Source organism: Schistocerca nitens, chromosome 2, assembly GCF_023898315.1.
Source record: "Schistocerca nitens isolate TAMUIC-IGC-003100 chromosome 2, iqSchNite1.1, whole genome shotgun sequence".
In the NCBI taxonomy this organism is placed as follows: domain Eukaryota; kingdom Metazoa; phylum Arthropoda; class Insecta; order Orthoptera; family Acrididae; genus Schistocerca; species Schistocerca nitens.
The window spans coordinates 408,150,293-408,166,119 of NC_064615.1; the positions used below are offsets into that span (position 1 = coordinate 408,150,293).

Sequence of the window (15,827 nt, forward strand, 5' to 3'; positions counted from 1 at the left end):
ACTTCCCCTCTGGCCCGCGATGACGCGACTTAATCATGTGGGACTGCATCCCGATTGGCTCGGGCGACTCCAGCTGTATCTCTTGTGGCACCCCCCACCCAAACGCTAATCCATGAATTCCTCTCCTGCACCAACTTCTTCATCTCAGAGTAGCACTTGCAACCTACATACTCAATTATTTGCTGTCATCCTCCACAGTTTCTCCCTCTACAACCCCTTCCAGTACAATGGAAGTTAGTCCCTGATGTCTTAACAGATGTTCTCTGTCCCTTCTCCTTGTCAGTGTTTCCCACATATTTCACTACCATACAATGCTGTGCTCCAAACGTATATTCTCAGAAATTTTTTCCTCACATTAAGGCCTGCATTTGATACTAGTAGACTTCTCTTGTCCAGGAATGCCCTTTCTGCCAGTGCTAGTCTGGTTTTTATGTCTCCTTGCTCCATCCATCATGGGTTATTTTGCTGTCTAGCTAGTAGAATTCCTCAACTTTATATACTTCAGGATCACCATTTCTTATATTATGTTTCTTGCTGTTCTCATTTTTCCTACATCTCATTACTTTTGTCTTTCTTCAGTTTACTCTCAGTCCATTTTATTTACTTCTAGGCTTTTTATTGGAGTCAACACATCCTGTAATTGTTCTTCACTTTTAGTGAGGATAGCAATGTCATCTGTGAATCTTATCAGTCATATCCTTTAACCTTCAATTTTAATCCCACTCTTGAATCTTTCTTTTATTTCCGTCATTGCTTCTTCGATGTATAGATTGAACTGTAGGGGCAAAAGACTAAATCCCTGTCTTACACACCTTTTAATCTGATCACTTCATTCTTGGTCTTCCAACCTTACTGTTTGCTCTTGGTTCTCATTCATATTTCTCTTTAGCCTACACATAGTTTCTTCAGAATTTGGAACAGCATGTAACCATTTTACATTGTCCTTACATTAAGGCCTGCATTCGATACTAGTAGACTTCTCTTGTCCAGGAATGCCCTTTCTGCCAGTGCTAGTCTGGTTTTTATGTCTCCTTGCTCCATCCATCATGGGTTATTTTGCTGTCTAGCTAGTAGAATTCCTCAATGGTGAATTCCTCATGGTGTAATCTGACTGCAACATCAGAACTGCCTCTCTGGGTCTTATAATTTTTGCACTTGACAGCAATTGCTATCTCCGGAATTTTGTGGATGATGATTTTCCAAACGTCTGATGGTGTATGTTGCCAGTCTCATACATTTTACACAATATGAAAAGCTGTTTAGTTGCCACTTCCCCCAATGATTTTAGAAATTCTGATGGAATGTTATCTATCCCTTCTGCCTTATGTAATCTTAAGTCATGCAAAGTTCTTTTTCTCTTTTATGGCAACTTCTGTTTCTTCTTCTATCACATTATGAGACAAGTCCTCCATCTTGTAGATGCCTTCAGTGTACTCTTTCCACCTATCCACTCTCTCCTTTGCATTTAACAGTGGAATTCCTATTGCACACTTAATTTTACCGCCCTTGTTTTTAATTTCACCAAAGTTTATTTTGACTTTTCCGTATTCTGTGTCAGCCCTTCCAACAGTCAGTTCTTTTTCGATTTCTTCACATCTTTCATGTAGCCGTTTCACCTTATCTTCCCTACATATCCGGTTCATTTCATTTCTAAGTGACTTGTGTTTCTGTATTCCTGAATTTTCCTGAACACTTTCACATTCCCTTCTTTTGTCAATCAGTTGAAGAATTCCTTCTGTTAACCGTGGTGTCTTTATGGTTACCTTCCTTGTACCTGTGTTTTTCTTTCCAGCTTCTGTGATTGCCCTTTTTGGAGATGTCCATTCCACTTCAACTGAAGAGCTTATTGTGATATTACTTACCGCAGTATCTACAGCCTAGAGTACTTTGAGCATATCCCTTCATTCCTTAGTATTGCTGTACCCTCCTTCTTTGAACATTGATTCTTCATGACTAGTCTCTTAAACTTCAGCGTACTCTTCATCATTACTAAATTGTGATCTGTGTCTATATCTGTTCTTGATTTTGGAATCTCTGCCTGACCATGGTGTAATCTGACTGGAATTGTCCTGTATCTGCTGCCCTTCTCCAAGTATGCCTCCTCCTCTTGTTATTCTTGAACAGAGTATTCACTGTTTGTAGCTAAACTCAGTTAGTCTTTCTCCTCTCTCATTCCTACAACCAAGCCCATATTCTCCTGTAACCCTTTCATCTAGTCTTTCCCACACAACAGCATTCCAATTTCCAGTGACTATTTGATTTTCATATCCTTTTATGTACTGAACTACCTGTTCGATATCCTAATGCATTAAGGTAAATTAAAGGCACTTAAAGTTACTGATCCTCAGTTGTGGTTCCGACACACAGAAAAACTCTGTAGAAGGATTCTGTACACAGTAAATTTGTATTGGAACTGCCACATGCAACCCATATTACATAGTGTTTAAAGGTCATCTATATTAATAACCAGAATGAAAAATGCTCCTATCACAGCACAAAAAAGGTGAATGTATCTTGGGTAGGGTTAGGGGTATAAAAGAAGAGAACTAGCTTTTCAATTTATCTGGCAGTTTCAAAGACATTTAAATGAAAACATTATGACATATTTGTGCTTTTTTACTTGTTAGCATTACTATCCATGTCATGTAATATAACGGATCATGTCAAGTGAAGTAATTATGCCATCATTTCATTCAGCGTGGCATCTGTCCTGTCGTGCAGAATGACACAACTGTAATGACATCATTAAAGTTTAGGATGCAAGCATCCCCACTCTGGGATACTTCCTATTATAAATGCATCCCCACTCTCGGATTACTGCCTACTGCAGATGCATCCCACACTCAAGCAGCATATAAATTCGTGTCTGTCTGGTCTTACACTCACACCATACATGTAATCAGGGGGGGGGGGGGAGGGATTCAAATAATCCCCTTGGGGAAAAGAATCAACTGCCACCTAGGAATCAAAAACTTGTTTTAGCATCTCCCCTCCTCCCCAGAAATTTTATCCTCCCCTCCCCCCAGGAAAACCTTTTTAGCTATTATATGTATGCTCTTCAGCCATATGATATCATACAGTGAGGTGACAAAAGTCATGGGACAACAATATGCACATATATAGGTGGCAGTAGTATTGTGTACGCAAGATATAAAAGGGAATTGCACAGCCGGAGCTATCATTTGTGCTCACGTGACTCATGTGAAATGTTCCCTCCATGGTTATGGCTGCACGATGGGAATTAACAGACTGAACGCAGAATGGTAGTTGGAGCTAGATGCATGGGACTTTCCATTTTGGGTTCTATAGGGAATTCAATATTCTGAGCTCATCCATGTCAAGAGTGTGACAAGAATACCAAATTTCAGGCATTACCTCTCATCACAGACAACACAGTGGCCATCGGCTTTCACTTAATGATCGAGAGCAGTGGCATTTGTGTGGAGTTGTCAGTGCTAACATACAAGCAACACTGCATCAAATAACCACAGAAATCAATGTGGGATGCACAATGAATGTATCGGTTAGGATAGTGCGATGAAATTTGGCATGAATGGGCTGTGGCAGCAGATGACCGACATGAGTGCTTTTACTAAAACTATAACATCGCATGCAACGCCTCTCCTGGCCTCATGACCATTTCGATTGGACTGTAGATAACTGGAAAACTGTGGCCTAGTCAGATGAGACCCGATTTCAGTTGGTAAGAGCTGATGATAGGATTCGAGTGTCGTGCAGACCCACGAAGCCATGTACCCAAATTGTCAACAAGGCACTGTGCAAGATGGTGGTGGTTCCATAATGGTGCGGGCTGTGTTTACAAGGAATGGACTAGGTCTTGTGATCCAGCTGAACCGAACATTGACTGGAGACCATTTGCAGCCATTCATGGACTACATGTTTCCAAACAACGTTGACATTTTTAAGGATGACAGTGTGCCATCATTGGGCCGCAATTGTTTGCAGCCACTTTTGAAGAACATTCTGGACAGTTTGAGCGAATGATTTGGCCATCCAGATTACCCAAGATGAATCCCTTTGAATATTATAGAGAGATCAGTTCATCACTTTAAGAATGATGAGTGGCCATAGAGGCAGCATGGCTCAGTATTTCTTCAGGGGCTTCTGATGACCTCTTGAGTCCTTGCCACATTGAGCCGCTGCACTACATTGGTAAAAGGAGGTCCGACAGGATATTAGGACTTTTGTCACCTCAGTGTATATTGTTTACTATGGCTGGCAAATCTTCTGGATTTTGGGAACAAGACTGAACTGTAGTCAATAAATTGCAAGGTCCAGGTTCACCAGCACCTTGCAGCTAAGAGAGCTCACTGTGCTGGCAGTATAGGGTAAAAGAGTGCAAACATGTCAAGATGTTTTGATTTAAATTTTTTGAGGTTGAAAAGGTATTTCTCTTCTTTTACATCCCTAACTCTGTCCAGGACTTATTTGCCCTTTTTGTGCTACGACAAGCATTTTTCATTCTGGATTCCAACTTTCACTCAACCATAATTTTGACATTAGACCATCATAGTTTGGCAACCAATGTAGATTTTTGTTGACTCTGGTGACGAATAACTGTCTTTTGAACCATGTTGCTCGAGTTGGGCATCATTAGTCTGTCTCCTCTATGTTTGCCTGCCTGGTATGTTTGAAACTGCCCAGTATAGCCTAATGTGTCCTCAGAGCACACAGGCCTCACAACAACATCAACATCACATGCACATGGGAAGGGTTTTGTTTTATTTTTTATTTTGTTTAGTTTTTATCACTTTTTTAATTTTTGTTTTATAGTTAACACATTTTATACATCCATGTCTGAGGCTGTATATTTTTTATTTACTTATTTACACGTCAAATTCCATGGGACAAAATTGAGGAGCAAATCTCCAAGCTCATGGAACATGTAAGTATAAGAAATTACAACATAAAAGTAATAACAGATAAAAATAAAATGTTTATGAACCCGAAAAAAGTCAGTCCATAAGTTAAAGTAAACGCAATCAACAATACACCAAGAATCAGCTTAATTTTTCAAGGAACTCCTCGACAGAATAGGAGTGACCCATGAGAAAACTCTTCAGTTTTGATTTGAAAGCGCGTGGATTACTGCTAATATTTTTGAATTCGAGCGGTAGCTTATTGAAAATGGATGCAGTAGTATACTGCTCACCTTTCTGCATAGGAGTTAAAGGAAGTCCGATCCAAATGCAGCTTTGATTTCTGCCGAGAATTAACTGAGTGAAAGCTGCTTATTCTTTGCCATAAGCTAATATTGTTAAAAAGAAATGACAATAGGGAATATGTATATTGAGAGGCCAATGTCAAAATACCCAGACTCGTGAACAGGGTTCGACAAGAGCTTCGTGAACTTACACCACTTATTGCCCGAACCACCTGTTTCTGAGCCAAAAATATCCTTTTAGAATGGGAAGAGTTACCCCAAAATATAATACCATACGACATAAGCGAATGAAAATAAGCAAAGTAGACTAATTTTAGTGTAGAATGATCACTCACTTCAGATACCACTCGAATAGTAGAAATGGCAGCATTAAGCCTTTGAACAAGATCCTGAAAGTGGGGTACCACCACTGTTTACTATCTATCTGAACACCTAGAAATTTGAACTGCTCAGTTTCACTAATCATATGCCCATTCTGTGAAATTAAAACATCAGGCTTTGTGGAATTGTGTGTTAGAAACTGTAAAAACTGTGTCATACTGTGATTTAGCTTTATTTATTTTCTACAAGCCGGGAACTGAACTATTTGAAACCAAGCCAATGTTCCACACAACATCCTTTACTACCAAGCCAGTGTCATCAGCAAACAAATATTGTAGAGTTACCCGTAATACTAGAGAGCATGTCATTTATATAAATAAGGAACAGGAGTGGCCCCATTACTGATCCCTGGGGCACCCCCCACCCCTCCCACCCCCTCCCTCTACTTGACCGTATCCCATTCAGACCCCACATCACAGCCAATCTCAACATCATGAATAATGACCTTTTGCAGTCTGTTGCTAAAGTAAGATGTGAACCAATTGTGAGCTACTCCCTGTATTCCGTAATGGTCCAACTTCTGGAGAAATATTTTGTGATCAACACAATCAAACACCTTAGTTAAATCCAAAAATATGGCTAGCATTCGAAACCTTTTGTTTACTCCATCCAGTACCTCACAGAGAAAAGAGAATATAGAATTTTCAGTTGTTAAGCAACTTCTAAAACCGAACTGTACATTTGATAGCAAATTGTGTGATATAAAATGATCAATTATCCTTACACATACAGCCTTTCTAATAACTTTTACCGAGTGAGGTGGCACTGGACTTGCATTCGGGAGGATGATGGTTCAATCCCGCATCCGGCCATCCTGAGTTAGGTTTTCTGTGATTTCCCTAAATCACTCTAGGCAAATGCCAGGTTGGTTCCTTTGAAAGGGCATGACTGACTTCTTTCCCCTTCCTTCCCTAATCCGATGAGACCAATGACCTCACTGTCTGGTCGCCTTCCCCAACCCAATAACTTTAGCAAACACTGATGGCATAGAAATTGGTCTAAAATCATCTACTTTATCCCTTTTTCCACATTTTATAAAGCGGCTTTACTACTGAGTACTTTAATTGTTCAGGAAACTGACCATTCCTAAAGGAAAAATTACAAATGTGGCTAAATACATGGCTAACATGTTCACCACAGTACTTTAATAGTATGCTAGACACTCCATCATAACCATGAGAGTCCTTAATCTTCAGTGATTTAATTATTGTCTGTATCACAGAGGAGTATTTCAAATATCAATTTCAGAAAGGCATTTGCCAAGACAGTTATATGATTCCCTGTAGAAACTAAATCTTTATTTAATTCACCAGCAATGCTCAGAAAATGATTGTTAAATACTGTACATATATCTGATTTATCAGTAACAGAACTATTTTTACTGCGAACTGACTTTATATATTCGACCTTGTGCTGCTGACCAGACACTTCCTTAACAACTGACCATATGGTTTTAATTTTATCCTGTGAATTAGCTATTCTATTTGCATACCACATACTCTTTGCCTTCCTAATAACATTTTAAGTACCTTACAATATTGTTTGTAATGGGTTTCTTGATGGTGACTACTTCTAACATTTTGATATAATTCCCACTTTTTTTCTACATGATATCCTTATCCCACTAGAAAGCCACCTGGGCTGCTAGTACCCGGTTTAAAACAATCTAATGGAAAGCAACTTTCAGAGTATGAGAAATGTGTTAAGGAAAGCATTATATTTGTCATCTATGTTATCAGCACTATAGGCATCCTGCCACTCTTGTTCATTGACAAGGTTTAAAAAACTCTCTATTGCTGTGTTATTTGTGCATCATGGTTTGAAAGGCCATTCACACTTTTACCATCAGAATGCCCATCAAGGAATGAAGAATGAATAAAAATATTGTCTATGGCTGTGCTACTGTTCCCCTTTACCCTAGAGGGAAAAAACACAGAATTTAGGAGATCTACCAACATCCTTTTTCTTGCACCATCATACGCAAAATGTATATTGAAGTCACCACATATAACTAATTTCTGGTACTTCCTACAAAGTGAATCGAGAGCCCTCTCTAGCTTCAGCAGAAATGCTCTGAAGTCAGAGTTAGCGGACCTGTAAACAAAAGCAATTAGAAGTTTAGTTTCACTAAATTTAACTGCCCCCACACAATATTCAAATAACTGTTCAGTGCAGTGCCGTGATAGGTTTATGGACTCAAATGGAATACTGTTTTTTTATGCACATAGCCACTCCCTCACCCTGCAAGCAACTCCTTGAAAAACAGCCAGGTAATCTGTGTCCTGGTAATGGAAGCCTCTGATTTGTCAAAATATTTACGTGGTGCTCCGACATACCAGTAATTTCAGAGTCAACATCTGTAAGCAGTTCATTAGCTTTATCTCTAATACTTCTTATATTTTGATGAAATATGTTAATTCCTTCTCTACTTGGAAACATGACATCCTCTGAAGGTGACCCTTTAGTCAGAGGTACTTCCTTTAAGCAGATATACCTATCAGCTGACTTCATTCTCAAAAAGGCACAGCTGTAACACCAACTCCTATAGGAATTTTTCCATGAGTGATACCACCACCACCCACTACACTATCACCTATAAGCTTTGCCAGCCTCCCCTTCCCATACCCACTGAGGTGCAGGCCAGGCCTAGTGAAACCCGATCTACTGATAGACTCAACTGGCACCACTGAAATGTGACCCATGTTCTCTGCCATCAGTGCCCTCTCCAGCCCCATGTTAACGCACCTAACAGTCACATTAAGATGAGGCCGATCATGACACTGTAACAGTTGCATGAAATGCACATTAGTGCCACCAGTTGGAGTAATTATCTCTACCAGGTTATAACACTATCACTGCCTCTCGTATGTGTTCTGAAACTAATTTGTTAACCAATTATGCTGTTTAGAAGCTGTATGATGTTACCCCCTGTAAGGATTTTTGTGGATTTGATCGTGAAATGCCTAAAGAGTGTAGCCTGTTGGACATGAAATTAACTTCATGAAAAACACACAGAAAGTAACAGATCTAATTTAGAAACTGTTTTAACTACTCAAACTTACTCAAATAAATTAGAATATGGTCACTAGCCTAATTAGGCATAGAAATGTGAAACATTTCTTTTAAAGAAAAGGTAGACAGTTTTAGTGGAAAAACTCAGCCTGCACTTCTTTCCTATGAAAATGTAATGAACCCAGTCACAAGCATATAAAAATAGTAAAGTGGGTACTAACAGTCATAGTAAAACAAACCTGTCCTCACAAACACAACAGACACTATTACACTCTTCAGTACTAAATACTTCGTCAATCTGAGCAACTTCATTAACACTACAAATTTAAGTCAATACTAGACTGGCATTTGTGCATGGACCTAGTCTTATGTTATCAGATACTTTCTACACAGCACACATTTAAATAAAATTCACTTGTATAGATAATCACTCTATTCTTTAAAAGCAGTGAAGAAACAGATTTCATAGGTAATGTTATTTCTTGTAACTTTACCTTCAGTAGAAACAAAACAAGTGGGTGCTCATAAACTGGTATTACACCTCTTCACACATAAAATGAGCATAAAATTCATCATAAATTTCAAGACCAATTAACATTTTATTTTATATAGTAACTTTTGTATAATTTGAGCACAGAGCACATATTACAGGGATTACACTTCCTGTCAAATATAATTAATTAGAAGAAAATAATTTGTCGTCTTACCATAGCGTTACAAGGTCACGACCTACATCATATTCCCCATCCCTATCAAGAGTGTTCCCTGCTCCACCCACTGATCCTCCTTTGTAAGATTCTTACATAACTCCCCTATGCTGTCAGTCACCTGAGCGAACCCTGTATTAGGCTTCACAATACTGGTGACCTGGTACTCACTCCCCAACACTTCCTGCAACTGCTGGCCCACACCTCTACCATGCGAATTACCGAGCAGCAGAACCTTGTACTTTCTGTTTGACTTTGCAGCTAACCTAGGCCTCCTAACTGCTGAGGACTGCTGCATGTTTCCTACTCGTACAGCAACAAGATGCTCCTCTCCACTTAACTCTGACAGTTGGTCAAATCTGTTGCATATACGCAAAGTACCACTGTCTGAATACCTCCTCCTCAAATTATCTAGTTCCTCCTTTGCATATTGTAACTGCAGCTGAAGGGCACAGATCTTACGCTCCCTGCTCCTCTGTCAACTTATTTCTACTACAGATTCTGCATTCCCAGGAGAGGATCTCACTAGAATGCCCAATGGCTTCCCCATTGCAATTCCCCCCCCCCCCCCCCCGCCCCCCGCCAATGAAAATACTTTGAACAAATCCCACACCGTAATCCACGACTCACAAACCTACAACAGAGCCCACAATTCTCACTCATGGTAAAATTTTACAGTTACTGAAAAAAACTAAACATCTACGTTACCTAAGTTCAGTTACACCAGTAGAACTAACAGCAGCAGTCTCAAAATTCTTTGTCTACTAAGAAAGCAACTACTTGTATTAATACCACTACACCACAGCTAATACCAATACCAACAAAACTTCACAAATTATTTGCTAAAACCAAAAATTCAAGTGGCCACAGGAACTCTCAATGAAGTTAAAACAGTGAAATATTTCACTAGAAACAATAAGAAACATCAGGTGAAAACTAGAGTGCGATTTTTACTAAATGACTTCAATGCACAGAAAACTGTAAAACACAGCAAGGGAACATTTCCAAAAGTTTATTAAATTGTTATTTTGCCACAAAAAGCATGAAGCACTGCTGAAAACTATTAAATTTAATAACTGTATAACAGTACAACAATAACTTTGTCAGTACTTAGCTTTATACCCACTGCAAACTTATAAAAATAATAGTAAATGCTCAATACAGTTCATCTAATAACAGTAAATGTAAATATAATACTGAACAAATTATTAAATACTGTGTGAAGTTTATGATGATAACATCTGTAAATAGTTTATATTATGTAAATGAACTTACAGTATGACCATATTACATAAATAAACTCACTTAAAAGCTTACTATATGCAAGCTGGAAGATTTATCTGACAAATAATAAACTACTGAAAAGCATATATTGTGTTATTATTGCTCTTAACGTTTTTATCATTGTTTTTTTCAAAGTGTGCAATAATGAAAACTGAAAATTAAAACACTGCTGCTAGAAAAACTCTCATAAATAATTTTGGTAGTAACTGTTGCAACAATGAATCGAAATTAAGCATGAGTATGATTGGCTGAAATAAGCAGAACTGGCAACAATGTATACATGACAAAATACTATCAACTTTTCAATCTCACACGAAAATTAATGAAATTAAGTTTGTTTTCTCATAAATTAAATTTTCTACGAGACGGCATAGTAGTTTTTGAACGAAATTCAGTAAGACATTTTCTTTTGGTTAGAAACAAGGTGACCTTTTTCTGACAATTATTTTTATATCAATTTTCGTTTTAGTTTAACTTTTTGTGTTGTCGTCAGTAAAGCTTTAAATGCTCGATGAAACAGTAATCATTTTCTACTAGTCTGGGTGTAATTTTGGTTTTGTACATGCACTGTTTTGTATGTCCAAACATTTTTCGGTGATTTTAAACCATTGGTGAATAAAATCTTTTAGCATATGAAGAACGAAATGATAATCAACTGTAATAATTAATTTTTTAAAATTATATCCAAATGCACCATAAAAATGCAATGAATTTCAACAAAAAACAGTTTCATGTGCAAATGTGTTATTTTTCACACAAAAACCTGGACTGTGAAATACTTTTACAATTGCTTCTTACAATTACCACAACAATATATTTCATATTATCATCATCATCCATACTGCTTTCAGCTATATCAGCACGTTAAATTTGTGTAAGACCGTGTTTTACATGCAACTTTAGACTGAAATAACATGGCAACAGATAAAGTTTTCACAAAACAACAGGATGACCATTAATTACATATATTTGTTTTCCCTTCTTACAAAATGTGAAACAGTCTACACAAGCTTGAAACACAGAAATGGTACACGCAAAAAACCTCATGAAAAATGTGTTTTTTACATGTAAAATCCAAGTGAAGCTAGATTTTTCAAAAATCTAGCTTCATTTGGATTTTACAAGCAAAAAACACATTTAACCATTGTATTTCTACAACAGATGAAGATTACTGTATAAAAAATTTCACTTTGATTTTATCCATATATCTACCAGGGTGCAGAGTTTGAGCTGATTCATACAAGTCTTAAGTATAGAAGTGATGCACTTCAAAATCCTCCCATAGAAATGTGGTTTTGTACATGAAATCCAAATTAAGCAAGATTTTTCACACAGTTAAGACCAAGGTCAGATACACTTGTGGACCAAATCTGAACCATCAGTCTTGCTCCAGTCTGGTGTTATTTAAGGATGAATGTTTTTCCACATAAAATCTGTAAGAGGGTGACTGTTTTTGCACATAAAAAACCAAATGGTGCACATACACAGTTAAGACCAAGGTCAGATACACTTGTGGACCAAATCTGAACCATCAGTCTTGCTCCAGTCTGGTGTTATTTAAGGATGAATGTTTTTGCACATAAAATCTGTAAGAGGGTGACTGTTTTTGCACATAAAAAACCAAATGGTGCACATACAAATGGTACCATTAACTGAGCATTAATGTCAGCCCAATTAAAATCTTTTGCAAAAAGAATTAATCAATTCACTTAATTTGACTAGGCGTGAGCTCCAGTTCATCGTCCAAGCCGTGCTTAATATACTGTAACTTAGCTATGTTAAGACAGATGTTCGAATAACTATACAAATGGTTGTTGGTCTATGCTGTAACAATAAAACTGTAAAACCATCATGTCTGTCTGTTTGAACATATTAATCTCCAAAATTACTGGATGAATTTTCATGGAATTTTCACATATACCTTGGGTCAATGTAGAGACTTTATTTCATCAAAATCGGATCACGGGGGGTAAAAAGAAAGAAAGAAAATCCTTGATGTAAAATTTTATCTAAAATCTTCAATCTGTCTACTAGTATATGATATTTCTGGTATTAGACATGTTACCCTAGAGACAAATTTTAACATCACTATTACTACATCCATTGACTAACCCGATTCATGGTTCATGGATCCAGTTGCTTGTTGCCTACCTAACAGCTTCCAGAAGCAATAGAAGTCTGATTTTCATTCTTTCGTACAATTATAGACCAAATTTAAAAACTTAAAATGCTGTCATATTCTAATCATTAAGAGGTATACTCTTATGTTAAAGGTTTAACACAATAAGAAAAGTATTACATTCCATTAACTGTGTAAGTATCTTGTGACAGCGTAGCTCACTGTGTGCAAATTACCTCAACTAAATGAATCCTGTGTTTGAGAATGAGAACATTTTCCTACAAATTTTACACGTAATGTGAAACCTTTAAGGAGCTTTCTCACTGACACCCCTCACAAAATGACGAGAACAAAAATGTTTATCCTTTACCACATTTTCATAATTCTTGCAATAAAACTTCAGCATCAGGCATGATGTTTCAATTTATTACTCTGTTACTACTAAACCTCATAGCTGGGATGTGAACTCTATTGGAATGACATGTTGCACTTAGTATCTACTTTACCACTGTGTGTGCCTACCAAATTATATGATTTTGTGGCACATAGTTTAGGACATATGATGTCATAGACATTGAGATGCACGAAAAACAAGCTTTTGCTTAAAATGGAGTGCAAACTAGCCAGACTATATTCATACAGTGTTTCATAATGAGAGCACTTCATGACTTCCAACAAGCTATAAACATAATTTCAAGCCTTTTCTAAACTTTTTCTCATGTACATGCTTAACATCAAATATTTAATACATTAAATCATTTGTAAAGCAGGCAGATGTTTGAAGGTGTTTTATACTGGGAATCAAATTCTTTGAAGAATTGGGAGTTTACTGGTTGAGTAGTATTCCACTTTTAATTGCTGATCACTCATTACTGTGCTATACACTTCCTCGTATATATGAGGGCTGTTCAAAAAGTAAGGTGACTTCTCAAATTGCTTGGGCAACATACATTTGATTGTCGATTTTTGTTTTGTTATGTTGGTACCCAAGTATGTTCACAGTTTCATTGGTACCCAAGTATGTTCACAGTTTCAAGTGTTAGCATACTTTGTTTGCTTTTGACAGCTAGAAAGGTTGGATGTATTTTAGTGTGCTCAGCAATTTTCAGTTATTATAAAAAAGTGGAACAAAGAATTTGCATCAAATTTTGTGTGAAACATGGAATCAAGTGCTCTGAAACACTTGAAATGTTGACAATGGCATACGGTGAGTCTGCTCTAAGTAAAAAAAAAAAAAGTTTACAAGTGGTACAAGCTCTCCCAAGATGGCTGAGAAGATGCCAATGACGAACCTTACTCTGGATGCCCCAGCATGTCAACAACAGATGATATCGTTGAAGCTATGAAGAAAATTGTTTTGGAAAATCATTGAATTATCATAAGAAAAGTTGCTGAGAATGTTGGCATATGGGCCAGCTCGTGCCATGAAATTTTTTCGGATGTTTTGGGCATGAGACATGTGTCAGCGAAGTTTGTTCCAAAACTTCTCAATTTTGATCAGAAGAATCATTTCATGAGCATTGCTCAAGAGCTCTTGAATGATGTCAGTGATGATCCTGATTTGCTCAAAAGGGTCAAACTGATGACAAAACATGAGTTTACAGTTATGACATGGAAACCAAAGCCCAATCATCCGAATGGAAGCATCCCGGAGAGCCGAGTCCAAAAAAAGCACACCATGTTCAATCAGATGTCAAAGTTTTGCTCACTGCTTTTTCCAATTACTGTTGCATAGTGCATCATGAATTTTTGCCTCAAGGTCGTACGGTCAATAAGGAGTATTACCTTGACATTGTGTGCTGTTTGTGAGAAAAACATCCAGAATTGTGGAAAAACAGTTCATGGCTTTTGCATCACGACAATGCACCTCCTCATTCATCATTGCCTGTGAGAGATTTTTTTGGCCAAAAACAAAATGACAATCATACCTCAGCCACCATATTCTCCGGATTTGGCCCCCTGTAGTTTTTTCCTGTTCCCAGAACTGAAGAGACCAATGAAAAGATGAAGATTTTCAATGACTGAGGAAATAAAAACTGCATTGCTGAAAGTACTCAAGGCTGTACCAAACAGTGCTTGTGAGAAGTGCGTAGAGGATTGGAAGAAGTGTTGGCACAAGTGTATTGTATCTGAGGGGGATTTCTTTGAAGGGAACAATATGAATATTGATGAATAAATAAAAAGCACTACAGAGTGCTTGCCGAGAGGAGAGACTTTGACAAAGCATACAGCTGCCCTTTCTCCATGCAGGAGCTGAATGTAGGAAGAAGTAAATAATTTTGTTTTTGCCTTTTTAATTTTATCTGGTCGATTAGACATTATCCTGTCTTTTAGAGGGATACTGTTTCTTTCCCCCTCTTGAAACTTAGGAAAGGTGATTGTTTCTGGGTTAGTTATTGTATCTTACCAGATGCTTAAGAAAGACTTCAGGAACAGATGGTCAGTCACTGTGTTGTCTGTATATTCGATCCAGACAGCTTCTTAGTCACTTTCAGTGCAGATTCGGAAGCATCTCTCCACCACTGGAGGTCGGCTACCAGGTTTGATTAGTAGAAGAGCTAGAGAAAAACCTATGAAGAATGGTGCATTTCATCATGGGATCATTTGGTTAGCACAAGAGTGTTTGGAGATGTTCAACAAACTCCAGTGGCAAATGGTACAAGATGTCACTGTGCATCAAGAAAATTCTGAAACAGTACATTCCGCGAAGAGTCAGGCACATATTTGTTTCTCACACATACATCTTGCAAAATGACCACAAGGAACTAAAATAGAGGCTTACCTACAAATATTCTTCCCATTTGACATTCGCGAATGGGACAGGGAAGGGGGAAACAGATAGAGAAACCAACACTACGCTCTGTTATATACCAATTGCAAAGTATTGCTGTAAATTCAGATGTAAAAAAGCTGCATTGACCACTTCTGCAAGGTATTCTATGCTTTCTAAAATGTACATTTAACAGTGGATAGCTCCTTGCTTCTGTTGCTAAGGTATAAGTGGACAATTGTACAGCCAACAGTGACACACCTTTCATCCAGGCATCACTGTCTGCCATTCATTTTCATAAGAGGACACACTGGCCAGATCATGCAGTTGGAGTGCGCAGCAACATCAGGGATCCCAAAATACCAGAAC

General features: G+C 37.7%; 1 protein-coding gene across 1 annotated transcript in view; it reads left to right on the forward strand.

Moving 5' to 3' along the window:
- The window catches only part of LOC126236260 (GPI inositol-deacylase), a 169,478-nt gene that overhangs the window by 106,194 nt on the left and 47,457 nt on the right, over positions 1-15,827 (forward strand). The gene's annotated exons all lie outside the window — the stretch shown is intronic.